General features: G+C 30.5%; 1 long non-coding RNA gene across 2 annotated transcripts; it reads right to left on the reverse strand.

Moving 5' to 3' along the window:
- Positions 1-233: 233 nt before the first annotated feature.
- On the reverse strand, positions 234-2,732 carry LOC107877175. 2 transcript variants are annotated; one of them, XR_001676218.2, is made up of 4 exons: positions 1,553-2,732; positions 1,345-1,479; positions 1,069-1,173; positions 234-577 (listed from the first exon to the last, which is right to left on the reverse strand). It is a non-coding gene; the product is annotated as an uncharacterized LOC107877175 (long non-coding RNA). The 2 variants fall into 2 exon arrangements; XR_007042928.1 differs by having other exon boundaries at positions 234-746.
- Between the last annotated feature and the right edge of the window lie 9,208 nt (positions 2,733-11,940).

An 11,940-nucleotide genomic window follows, 5' to 3' on the forward strand; every position in this document is an offset into this window, starting at 1 on the left:
AAAGATATATTAATTTTATAATATATTATTATAACTTATGTATCAGAATGTATCATATATTATATGTATGTATCAGAAAAAATTATAATATTTATATGTAATTATATTCTAATACCTCATCATTTCAGCAAGCGTTCGATTGGTACATAGTGTAAAATTGATTATTTGTATCATATTATGTAACAACAAAATTCAATGAATTTAATCCTAGTCTAGATTTATGAGCTCTGCAGTGATTGTCCTTCATTTTCCTATAAGAGTAGTTATGATAAGTTTCAATACATCAGAAATTTAATATTAGAAGATAATAAAAAAAGTAACATATCTTACTTTTTTTCATGAAACTTTAATAATTCTTCGACAATCCATTCAGAGTAATGCTCAATTAATTTGGTTAGGCCATCTTCAGATATAAGAAAATCATCAAACAAATTCTTTTGAGGAAAATAATTTGTGACAATCTTCTTGCCTTTGCAACTAGAGTCAAATTCAGTCAAATGTGGTGACATGAATATCTTAGTTCGCTTCCTGATTCTTGGTGCAAGTGTTTTTTGCATCCTGTTACCCAAGTGGGCCTCTGAAAAATTTGATGAAAATTGACTATTAAGGATGTATCATTCACTGTCAATGGAGTTTTTAGGACTAACAGACTTAAGTGGCATTTCAATGACTGGTGTGAAAATGTCAGCTATGATGTTATCTGTAGATTCTTAAAATGCAGCTGTTAAAATCTCAATGTGAGACCCCTGAAAAAAAAATTAGATACAGCGTATCAAAAATGTCAAAATTTATTTAGGTGTAATTGAACTCATATCACATATATTGACTGATACTTCTTTAACATTATATCTATGCTATTGACTTATATTGACTTGTCATATCATACTCTAAATGTTATTATGTATCATAAAATAAAATAATATTTATGATATATTATAAATATATGTCGTACGTAATATCTTGAATTTATCATATGTATTATATATCATGCAAAACCTCTTTAACAAAACATATAGCATAACTAATTAGAAAATAAAATATATTGCACACACAGTATATTATGTGTACCTGCGGTTCATTTTAAACTTCAATGTTCTCCGTCTGCAAATGCTCAATGTTTGTTTTTTTGTCCAGCAGTCGATCTCTAACCAATTCAGTATTTTCAGCATCATTCTGGTACACAAAAAATAGCATTACATGACAGTCAATAATATACAATACATATTTGTAATATTTTAAAAAATTTGACAAGTTGAGGATGTAGTTCATTATAACAAGATTAGCATAAAGATAACTGCAAATGCAGTTATGAATGTGAATGTATTATGAGTACATTATGTGTACCTTTTGTTCATTTTGAACTTCAACTTTGTCTATCGATATAGTTGAATCGTAAAAAATAAATTTCTGATAATTCTCGACATTTGTTTTTTTATCCATCATTCGATCTCCACTAGAGCCAACATTTCCATCATCATTCTGACACACAAAAATAACATTACATCACACTAATAATATTCAATACACATGTATAAATTTTCAACTAATTTACCTTTACAGGTATATCATTTGGTTGTTCTTTCGAACTACTAATTTCATCACTATTTTTCTCATTCTTTGTGATATCTCTATTTGGACTGTCGCTGTCACAAACTAATATAAGTACGATCATGACCTTGGACAATTTTTGAGTATTTTGAAGATCACCTAAAAAGGTGCACAAGCCCAAGTGTGAAGAAGGCCCAAACCCTCCCCTAAAGTGCACTCAATGAGCCCATTAATGAAAGGGCCCTTTAGTATTTTATCTCTTATTTTGTAATGTAATATAAATATAACATTATAGAATTTTTAGTTCTTTTTTAAATTATTATTATTGAAATAATACTTCTCTTAGAGTGAGAGAGAGTCCAACCAAAACTAGGGCATTGCACAAGTGAGGAATCATTTGTGTGTTGTATTTTTCTTGATACGTTGGTGCTTGGGTGGTGGAAGCCTCTCTTATGTCAATTGCAAGATATAGGTGATAGTTGTGTGTAGTGTTAAGGATCCAAGAGTGGAATAAGCTCTTGGGTTCTTAAGATTATACCATCCATTTGTCTACCTTTCTATCTTTATTTTGTTGTAACCATTGATAGTGTCTTCTATTGTAACCTGTATTGTTCTTGTTGTTATAATTTTGTTGTTCTTCATCCTATTGTTGTTAATATAGTTTGGGATTGTTGGATGCCAATAGGTGTTAAACACTCTATTCTCTTGTAGTCTTGTTGTTGTTCTTGAATTCGAGTGTGGTCATCACAGAGGTTCACAGGTTTTTGACTAGTGGAATGTTTTTGGTGTGTGGTTTTTGTGTCTTCCTTGGTTGTTCTTGTATCATCTGGTATCATAGAATGGATTGATATTGTTTACACAGGATCAATCTTGGGCTCGTAAACTTGAAAATTAAAAAAAATATTGAAAAACTAAAATTTTTAGAAAAAGGTGCAATCTGTCCATTTAAGTTCTTGGCCGAGAAATTATTGTTCTTGTTGTTGTAGTCTTGGCCAAATTGTATTGTCTAGATCTATTAATATTTTTCTTATTTAGAATGTTTCTAGTGTTGGTTTCTTTCTCACCAACACTACAAGTGTCTAGATCTAAAGTTTGAGCTTAAAACATTGACATTGTTGTTGTGAACTTGAAAGTGGCCGTGTGTTGTGGATTTGGTTGAAACATTGGGTGTGTTGTTGGTGTTCTTGTTGTTATTCATCCACTCCTATATATTTACCAACTTAAAGTACCTAATAGATCTATAAAGGTGTAAGACAAAGTCGTAAAGCTCGCTGGTGAAAGAACTTGAACCTATCACTTCCTAGACTTAACATCAACTTTTCAACCACTTACCTTGTTTCAAGGACCCTTGTTTTGTGGAACTAGTACAAGTCAAATCTCACCTTTTTTAGTTGAATTTAAAGAGTTTCAAGACTTATGTTTTCCTCTAATACTAATTGTCTTCCATTCTAAGATTGTACAAGGACTAAACTTCAAGTTGTGACTAAAAATTTGTGTGGGACCATGACCAATTGCATGTTGCCACGTTACCTTTACTACTATTCACATCAATATTAAGATAAAAAATTAGATCTTCTAGCTTCTAATTGTTGATTCTTGGTTTCAATTAGTTGATCCAAGAACTAATTAACAAACTAGTAAACTCCTAATAGGTTGTCAATTAGTCCTTTGAATTCATTGTTCGTGTCTACGTTTCTTTTGTACTTTTTTCATTGTTAAATTGTAGTACTTCTTGGTTCAAGTTCGGACATTAATTCCTTGATTCATCAAACAAAGAATCCATTACGACTAAGGAGTAGACTTACTCTTCAACTCACTACGAGTTACAAGCCGACTTGCAAACATTTGTGAAATTAAGTGTGAGACCACAAAGTGTGTGAGAGTATAGTGAGGTTGTTTTGAACTAACGTGTGTTTTGTATCATTGGATTTGTATTGTACTTTTGCGTGTGATGTTGTGGACTGATTGGGTGTCTTGTTGGATCATAACTTGAAGGGTTATTTTCGGTACAACCACAATGGAACCCGAGGCTTCAAATGCTTAAATAATGGACAATAATGCCATCATTCTCATTTTTGCTCGCCCTTAAACTATTTCCCGAGATAAGTCTAGGTTGAATGTGGGTCTTGAGAAATTAGATACAGATATGACATCAATGAGTGGGAGATTAGAATGCGTGGAAAGCCAAAGGGGTCGACCTTCTACCTCTCAAAACAATTCCCCAACTAATACTCTCGAGACCTTGCACCAAATGCTATATCCCCCAATTGCCACAAATCTAACCAATCTTTACTTTCGAAGCCAAGAACAAGATAGACCAAACCATCCTCCATTCTACCAAGTCCCATAAGTAGGGCTTGGAACCCAAATACCACCACCAAACCCAAACCCTCTCATCCAAACTCCACTTGACCAGAGACCTCACTATCCAAATCCAATCCCACCACTACAAGCTCTACTTGACCCAAATAGATCCATCCATGTTGAGGGCTATGGTAGGGGAGGAAAACATGATGGTTATGGACCGTATGATGATTTTTACTTGAGGAAAGAAAGAATGCCGAGTAGAAATGGGGAGTTAGGGCGATAGGTGAGAGATGGCCACCTAAACCGAGATGTAGGTCTCAACTCTATCAAAGTGAGCCTTCATCTTTTCAAAGGTAAGAGTGATCCCGAAGTCTACCTTACATGGGAGTCATTTTGTAACAAGATCTTCCAACTTAATGATCTCACCGAAGAAAAAAAAATTTGCTATGTTATAGCTCACTTCGAAGGATATGCTAATACATGGTGGGAGTATGTTAAACGATTTGGGAATGAGATAATTGAGAGACAACCTCCTTCTTGGTTTCAGTTGAAGAACCTTATGCGACAAAGATACTTGCCCGAGACTTATAGACATGAGCTCCTTGCCAAATTGTACAATTTGAGGCAAGGGAGCAAGAGTGTCATGGATTACTATGATGAATTTCAACAATTGACGTTGAAACTAGATCACTGAGAAGAACAAGTGAGTCATGACATCATGTGTTTTAAAGTTGGCTTAAACAAGGACATATCCACTCGCATGACACTTCATAAGTTTGACACCATTAATGGCATCTTCCAAGCTTTATTGGAGGTCGAAAGAGAGCTCATTCCCACTAGGTATGAAGGTATGAACTAAGAGCACCAAGGCTGCCCCAAAACAGTCCACTAGCTATGAAGTTAAACTAATTCCCACTTCTAATTCCAAGGGATTTCAATGATTCAAATGCCAAGGGTGGGGGGCACAAGGCTAGTGAGTATCCAAACCAAAGGAACGTGATGCTTGGGGGAAATTATACTATATTAGGGAAGAAGTAGTGATTGAAACATCTAAGGTTGATGGCAAGCCTCAATATAAAGAGAAATAAGAGATTGAAATGCAAGGTGAGAAAGATGAGAAAGATGTGTGGCCGTGTAAATGAGATTGTAAAGTACCTTTGTAAAAGAGGTAAGGTTGTGAATTTGTGAGAAAATTTCTCTCAAGATGGAGAGGATGATACGAGTTCGATAATGACCTTGGACACTTTTTGAGTATTTTGAAGATCACCTAAAAGGTTGCACAAGCCCAAGTGTGAAGAAGGCCCAAACCCGCCCCTAAAGTGCACTCAATGGGTGGTTTGGAGCCCATTAATGAAAGGGCCCTTTAGTCTTTTGTCTCTTATTTTGTAATGTAATATAAATAGAACATTATAGGGTTTCTAGTTATTTAGTTGATTATTATTATTGAAAGAATACTTAACATTATAGGGTTTCTAGTTATTTAGTTGATTATTATTATTGAAAGAATACTTCTTTTAGAGTGAGAGAGTGTCCAACTGAAACTAGGGCATTGCACAAGCATGAAATCATTTGTGTATTAAATTTTGCTTGATACGTTGGTGCTTGGGTGGTGGATGCCTCTCTTGTATCAATTGTAAGAGAAAGATGATAGTTGTGTGTAGTGTTAAGGATCCAAGAGTGGAATAAGCTCTTGGTTTCTTAAGATTATACCATCCATTTGTCTATCTTTCTATCTTTATTTTGGTGTAACCATTGGCAGTGTCTAGTATTGTAACCCGTATTATTCTTATTGTTATAATGACATTGTTCTTCATCCTATTGTTGTTAATATAGTTTGGGATTGTTGGCTGCCAATAGGTGTTAAACACCTTATTCTCTTGTGTTCTTGTTGTTGTTCTTGAATCTAAGTGTGGTCATCAAAGAAGTCCACGATTTCTTGACTACTGGACTATTTTGGTGCGTGGTTTTTGTGTCTTCCTTGGTTGTTCTTGTATCGCAAACAACCTGAAAAACATATATTTTTTTATTCAATAATTGTCTAGTAACTTAAAGGTGGTTAAACTAAAATTTACTTGTTGAGGAGCATCGTGCTTCTCTTTCAGAGCTGTCAGCGTCTCTTGATGTTGTTTCTTCATTAATGCTTCAATGTGGTCAAATTATTTGTCAATTTTCAAAATTAAAAAATTAAATATATTAGGTATGTCAAGTTATCCAATTTCAAATATAAAACTACATATAGCACTTACATATGTCTCGAAAAATAATTTTATTGCATCCATATCAACTTTAAGCAGAAGTTACTCATGATGCATGCCTCCTGACACATTATTTTTATTTGTAGGCTCACGCATATGTGATATAATTGGTGGTGTTTGTGCACCACGATCCATGAGAGATGGTTCATTTTGAGTTTGTTCATTGATGGGGTCAACAATTAATTTTGATGTACCCGGAGGGTATGCATTGACTATTTTGACAAATGATGGAGCTTTAATCCTTTCTTATACAGTCGCAGATTTCTTTGCCTCAGAGTATTTCTTTCTTCTTTTTGAAGGCAGAGTCAGTGATGTATCAGATATAGTCTTTAACTTGATTAGTATATCTATTGATGGTGAGGTTGCAAAATCATCAAAATCATCCGGATGTAATTCAACAGTTGTCATTGTGGCTTCATGATCAACTTTTTTTGCTTCCCACGCGATGTGGACGATAAATTTGAATTGGCAAGATCATTCAAATTTATGCCAGCATGATTTGATAATTGAAGATAATTCAGCTCATCTACTATAAGACTTAGATTGGTATACACATATTGTAATTAAGATGAAAAAAATAACAAGTTCAGCAAAATGAAAGTAACAATAATAATGTTACATTACTGTTGCTAATAGGTAGTAATGTATCATAAGTTTTAATGTTATGTATTATGTATCAAACCAAAATTGTAATGTATCATATAACAATTAAAAATTATTTTAATAACTTCAGTGCTATTAAGATGTATGTTTTACATAAAAAAAATATTTGCAAAAAAATAATTGTATCAATGAGGTACATGCTTCAATATTTATTTAAAAAAATATATAATGAAAACATAAGATAAACTTCTATGTATGCAACAAAAAATATCAAAAATGACTGAACATAACTAAAAATTACCTGTCATAAACTTCTTGTACTTAGCCTTTGTTCTAACCACAAAACAGTTAACTATCCTTGGTATACGATTACCTATATGATAAGCATTGTCTTTATCTACTTCTGAACAAATTCGTGCATCCACACATTGAGAACATGTGGAATTCCTCCTAAACGATAAAACTGTTTTTCAATAAAGAAGTACTGTCTCAACGAATTCATCAACTTGTCGAAAGCAATCTTTTTCCACGGATAATGTTCATCTCGGCCAGCTCGACCATCTTGATTTCTGAAAAATTAACAGATGCATCTCCAGATTCAGATAACAAATATGTATGAATGAAAAATAATATGACCATCCGCAGTGCATCCTGAATGTTGTCGAAATTTTTCATCTTAAATTGTTCAACCAATAATTTTTTGGACTGAAAAATACTGTGTCAGTAGCATAGATGGCTCTAAAGTGAGATACTGAATTTCAGTGTTGGTAATGCAATTCAAACCACTAATGAGAGTAAATTCAAATTAAGTAAATTTCAGCATTGTTCTCTTAACATATACATGAAATTCATTTGGGTTATATTGTAGCAGCTCTAGCATCAATAAACATTTGGTTATTTGACCTTGAAAATTTGATTTGGGCATACCAAGAAATGCACCAAAGCATGTCTCCTTAAACATTTTGAGTACTTCTTTATCCACAGAATTCTTAATATCGATAGTAATTATGATTGTGCAAACTGTTAAACCTCAGTGGATGAGGTGGAACACTTTTGATCACATATGTCATCCCCTGCGTTAAGAAATAATGAACATAATATACCGTAACAAAGAATAATAATAAAATATTTATTTTTATAATATATTTTTTTAACATTATATCTATGTCTTGTACTTAGGATTTTGAATATATCAGTTGCAAAATAATTTAAAATAAATTCAAAATTTAGTACATATCAGATATAATGATATATCTCAACAAAATTAATGTATATCATAATAAATGTGTCAAATGTATTAGGTGTAAAGTAACCCAAATCACATGCAATTTTTTATTATGTATCATAAAAGAATGCAACATCTCGTTAAAATTAGATCTATGTATCAATCTTAGTATATTGATGTATCAGGTATAACAAGAACCAAAATCACATATAAATATTAGTATGTATCAAAAAGCATGCAGTGTCTTATTAACCATAGAACTATGTATCAGACTCAGTAAAGTGAATGTATCGGGTGTTAAAAGAACCTAAATCACATGTAAATTTTAGTATGTATCAGAAAGCATGCAATGTCTCAGTGCATTATATATTTATATTTATGTATCAAATCCACCATTTACATTACCATTAATTACATTTTATACTATGATACATAATTATAATGTATATGGGAGAAATTTATCTATCAAGTGCATAAAAATTATACCTTTGGTAGTGAGTCTCTTTTCGCAACTTTCTTTCTTCTTCTCTTTGTAACAACAACATCAGTCTTTTTTCCTTTACTACTAGCACCATTCTGTAACTTATTGATCATTGTAGGATCATTTTGATGCTTAGATCTATTTTCCTGAAAATCACTATCTTTATAATCGAATTCACCAGACACAAACTCAACCCCAACTTTAGTAGGAGTTGATGCATGCAATTAAGTAAGACCAATACTAAAAGATGATCCTAACTCCATTAATGTTGTTAAAATGCTTAAGAGCATAAAATTGCTATGGATTGGAGAAGAACCGCTTCTGCATCAAAAATAAAATTTTGGCTTAATTTGCGCCAATGTCACATTGATTTAGGGCAAAAAAATAGGAGATGTGTGTTGTGTACAATATTGGATAGTGATGTATCTAATAAAAACGTGTTTAGAGATTTAGAAGGAATTTTTGTAATTAGTTTAGTAGGATGAAATTTTAAGTAAAATGGAAAACTTAACGTATTGTTTTATGTATTTTTTTCAAAAAAATATAGGGGAATGAACCAAAAAGGTTACCCGATCAAAAAAAATTGTCACTGAGTGACCATTGATTTTCTACTTTCAAAATATAATCATTTAGGCCTTTTGTCGCTACTGTCTTCTTGTTTTTTTTTTTTTTTAATCTTTTATCTATTTTTTTTAAAAAAATTGTTGCTACACTTTTTTTAAAAAATAAACCATTGCTTCACTTTTTTAAAAAAATAAAAATGCTGCTCTTTTTGTCCACCGCTTTTTTTTTTTGTAACTCTTTTTTTTTAAAGAAAATTATTATTTTAATTGGTGCACATTTGTAAAAAAATAAAATACAATTTTGTGACATTGTAATTATTGATTTTCTTTTTTTTTTTTTACCAATCAAATACAATATTTGATATCAAATACATGAATCTTTGATACTAAATATAGATACATATTTTATACAATAATTGTACAATTTCTATACACATCGTACACATATACATATTATATATAAACAATGATGCAATTTTTATACATATTATAACAATAATTATACAGTTTCTATACATATCTTATACAAGTTTTAACTACGATAATCATTTATAAACATAATTTATACAATAACGATACAATTTTTATGTGAATTGTATACAAATTCATATTTTATGCACCAATTATATAGTTTATATACACATTTTATTCAACCTTTAGTTGTAGTTATTATTCAGATATGTATTTTATACATTAACTATACAATTTATACACATTCTAAATAATTTCTATATATATAGTTTATGCAAATACTATTCTATATAATAATACCATATTTTTATACAATTATATTTATTTTTATTTTCTTTTTTAAAAAAGGCAGATTTTCTTAGCTAAAAAAATATAGCTAAACCAAAAAAAAGTAACAGTGAATATATAAAAAATGACGGATATAATAGATCAAATTTGAAAATGGTCATTTTATGAAAATACTATGATCGAGTGGTCACACAATGACAACTGAAAAATGACTATTTGGGAGGAAATAGTTTGATCGAATGGCCTTGTCATGTCCTTTTCCCCAAAAAATGACAATATCTAGTACTATATGATATTGAATGAGTAATGACGTGAATTCTATTTGTTCAACTATATATTACCTGAAGTCAATTCTATTTGTTCATTAATAGCTAAATGATGTAAGAGAAATGACGTTACATCCAATCTAAAATAATATAAACTAATGTGTCTTTTTTTGATTAGTTTAGGTAAGTCATATAGTATATATTTTGAAAAAATTGTAGATACATAATGAGAGAAAGTAAGGAATTCTCTTATCGACTCTGACTCTTCAACTTCAATTATTGCTTTTTTTTATGTTACTTCAAATATACTTGTTTCACCTTCTACCACTCAAGTTTTTGATAATCCTTTTTATTTTTCATCAAACTTTTTGGCTATTTCTTCTGAAAATTCTAACTACCCTTAATATGATAGTGAAAAATCTCATTTCTATTACTTGAATAAGCAAATTATGCTTGTATATTCGTCCATAGCCCAAATTAAATATGTATATTATTTCTTTTAGGAAATGATATCAATGACCATGCATGAGATGTTCCTTATCAAGGTTGTAGGGGTTTCATTTGTGAACCCAATCATAAAAGCCCGGCTCCTCAGCACTATTCATTTGCACACTTTTGCTCTATCTTGGGGTAGTCTTTATTTCTTACTCTGTCACGGTAAATAATTTTCCGCGAGTCATAAGTTTATATTTCACATTATAATATTTCACAAATTATGTTCCGTGTTCTTAGCATGTCCTGTCAAATAGACCCATGGATTGTATTGTACGTTGAATTTTTACTTCATTCATGAATACTTTTGGAGAAAAGTTTATGAATTTTTTCGTACTGTGAATACTTTTGGAGAAATCCTAACACATATTTAACAAAACCGAAGCATAATGCCTAACATCTTTAACTTATCTTGGTGACAACATCTATCAACCACTACTTCTTAATTCAAGTAATGTTAAATATATATGAGATGAAAAAAATTTAACCAAAAGAGAAATTATTCTCAAATAATAATGAATATTCTCAAATCCACCTTTCACAATATTATTAAGAAAAAAAAGCTAATCTCAAAAGGTGAGTTTAATTTAGTCAAACCTCGTGCTTCATATGTTTATCAACTCTTCCGTACTTTGAATATTTTTGGAGAAACGTTCGTTCATTCTCTTTTTTGTCTCTTGTTGTGTCTCTTTGTCCATTATTATATTTTTCTTCGGTCAGATTTAATTATAATTTTCATTGTACTAATTTTTCTTTATCGTAAAGTTTGATAAACTACATATCATATCATAAAAGAAGATAAAGAAAAGATCATTAAATGAAAAGAATAAGAATGAATAGCTACAATATATCATTCAAAACTAAAAAATATCACTCGAAATTAATCACCTTTTAAAATTCGGATCATCAACTGTCTATATATATAATCATCATCATCATCCATCTTTAAGATACCTACAAAATCAATGCACCTTAAAATAAATTAAATATTACAAAAGTATTTCTTGACGTAAAAAATAATTCTAAAGAAAACAATTTAAGACCAAAAGTATTTTTTTTAATTTTTCATATGTTCATTGAAGATGTTATTATATTGTTGTAGAAAAATTCTCAATTTATAGAAGTCCAAAACATTTTTAAAGAAATTATTTAAATATGGTAAATGTATATTTTTTCCCATAAATAACTACCAACTTTAGAAGAATAAGAATTCATCAAATAATAAATTATTATAAAATAGACATTTATTGTACATTGTTTATAGTTCTTTTAGACTTTTGCTTTGCTTTTTGTTTAATACAAAATAGATTTCATTATCTTATTTTTTTCAAAAAAAATTAAAAGTCATACACAGGTATGGTTCCTAAATCGTAGGAGTTCAATAGATTTTTTTTCTATTTCTTTTTACCCTAATATTTATTTGTTACCATATATTTTAGGA

The sequence above is a fragment of the Capsicum annuum genome, chromosome 7, assembly GCF_002878395.1.
Source record: "Capsicum annuum cultivar UCD-10X-F1 chromosome 7, UCD10Xv1.1, whole genome shotgun sequence".
Classification (NCBI taxonomy): domain Eukaryota; kingdom Viridiplantae; phylum Streptophyta; class Magnoliopsida; order Solanales; family Solanaceae; genus Capsicum; species Capsicum annuum.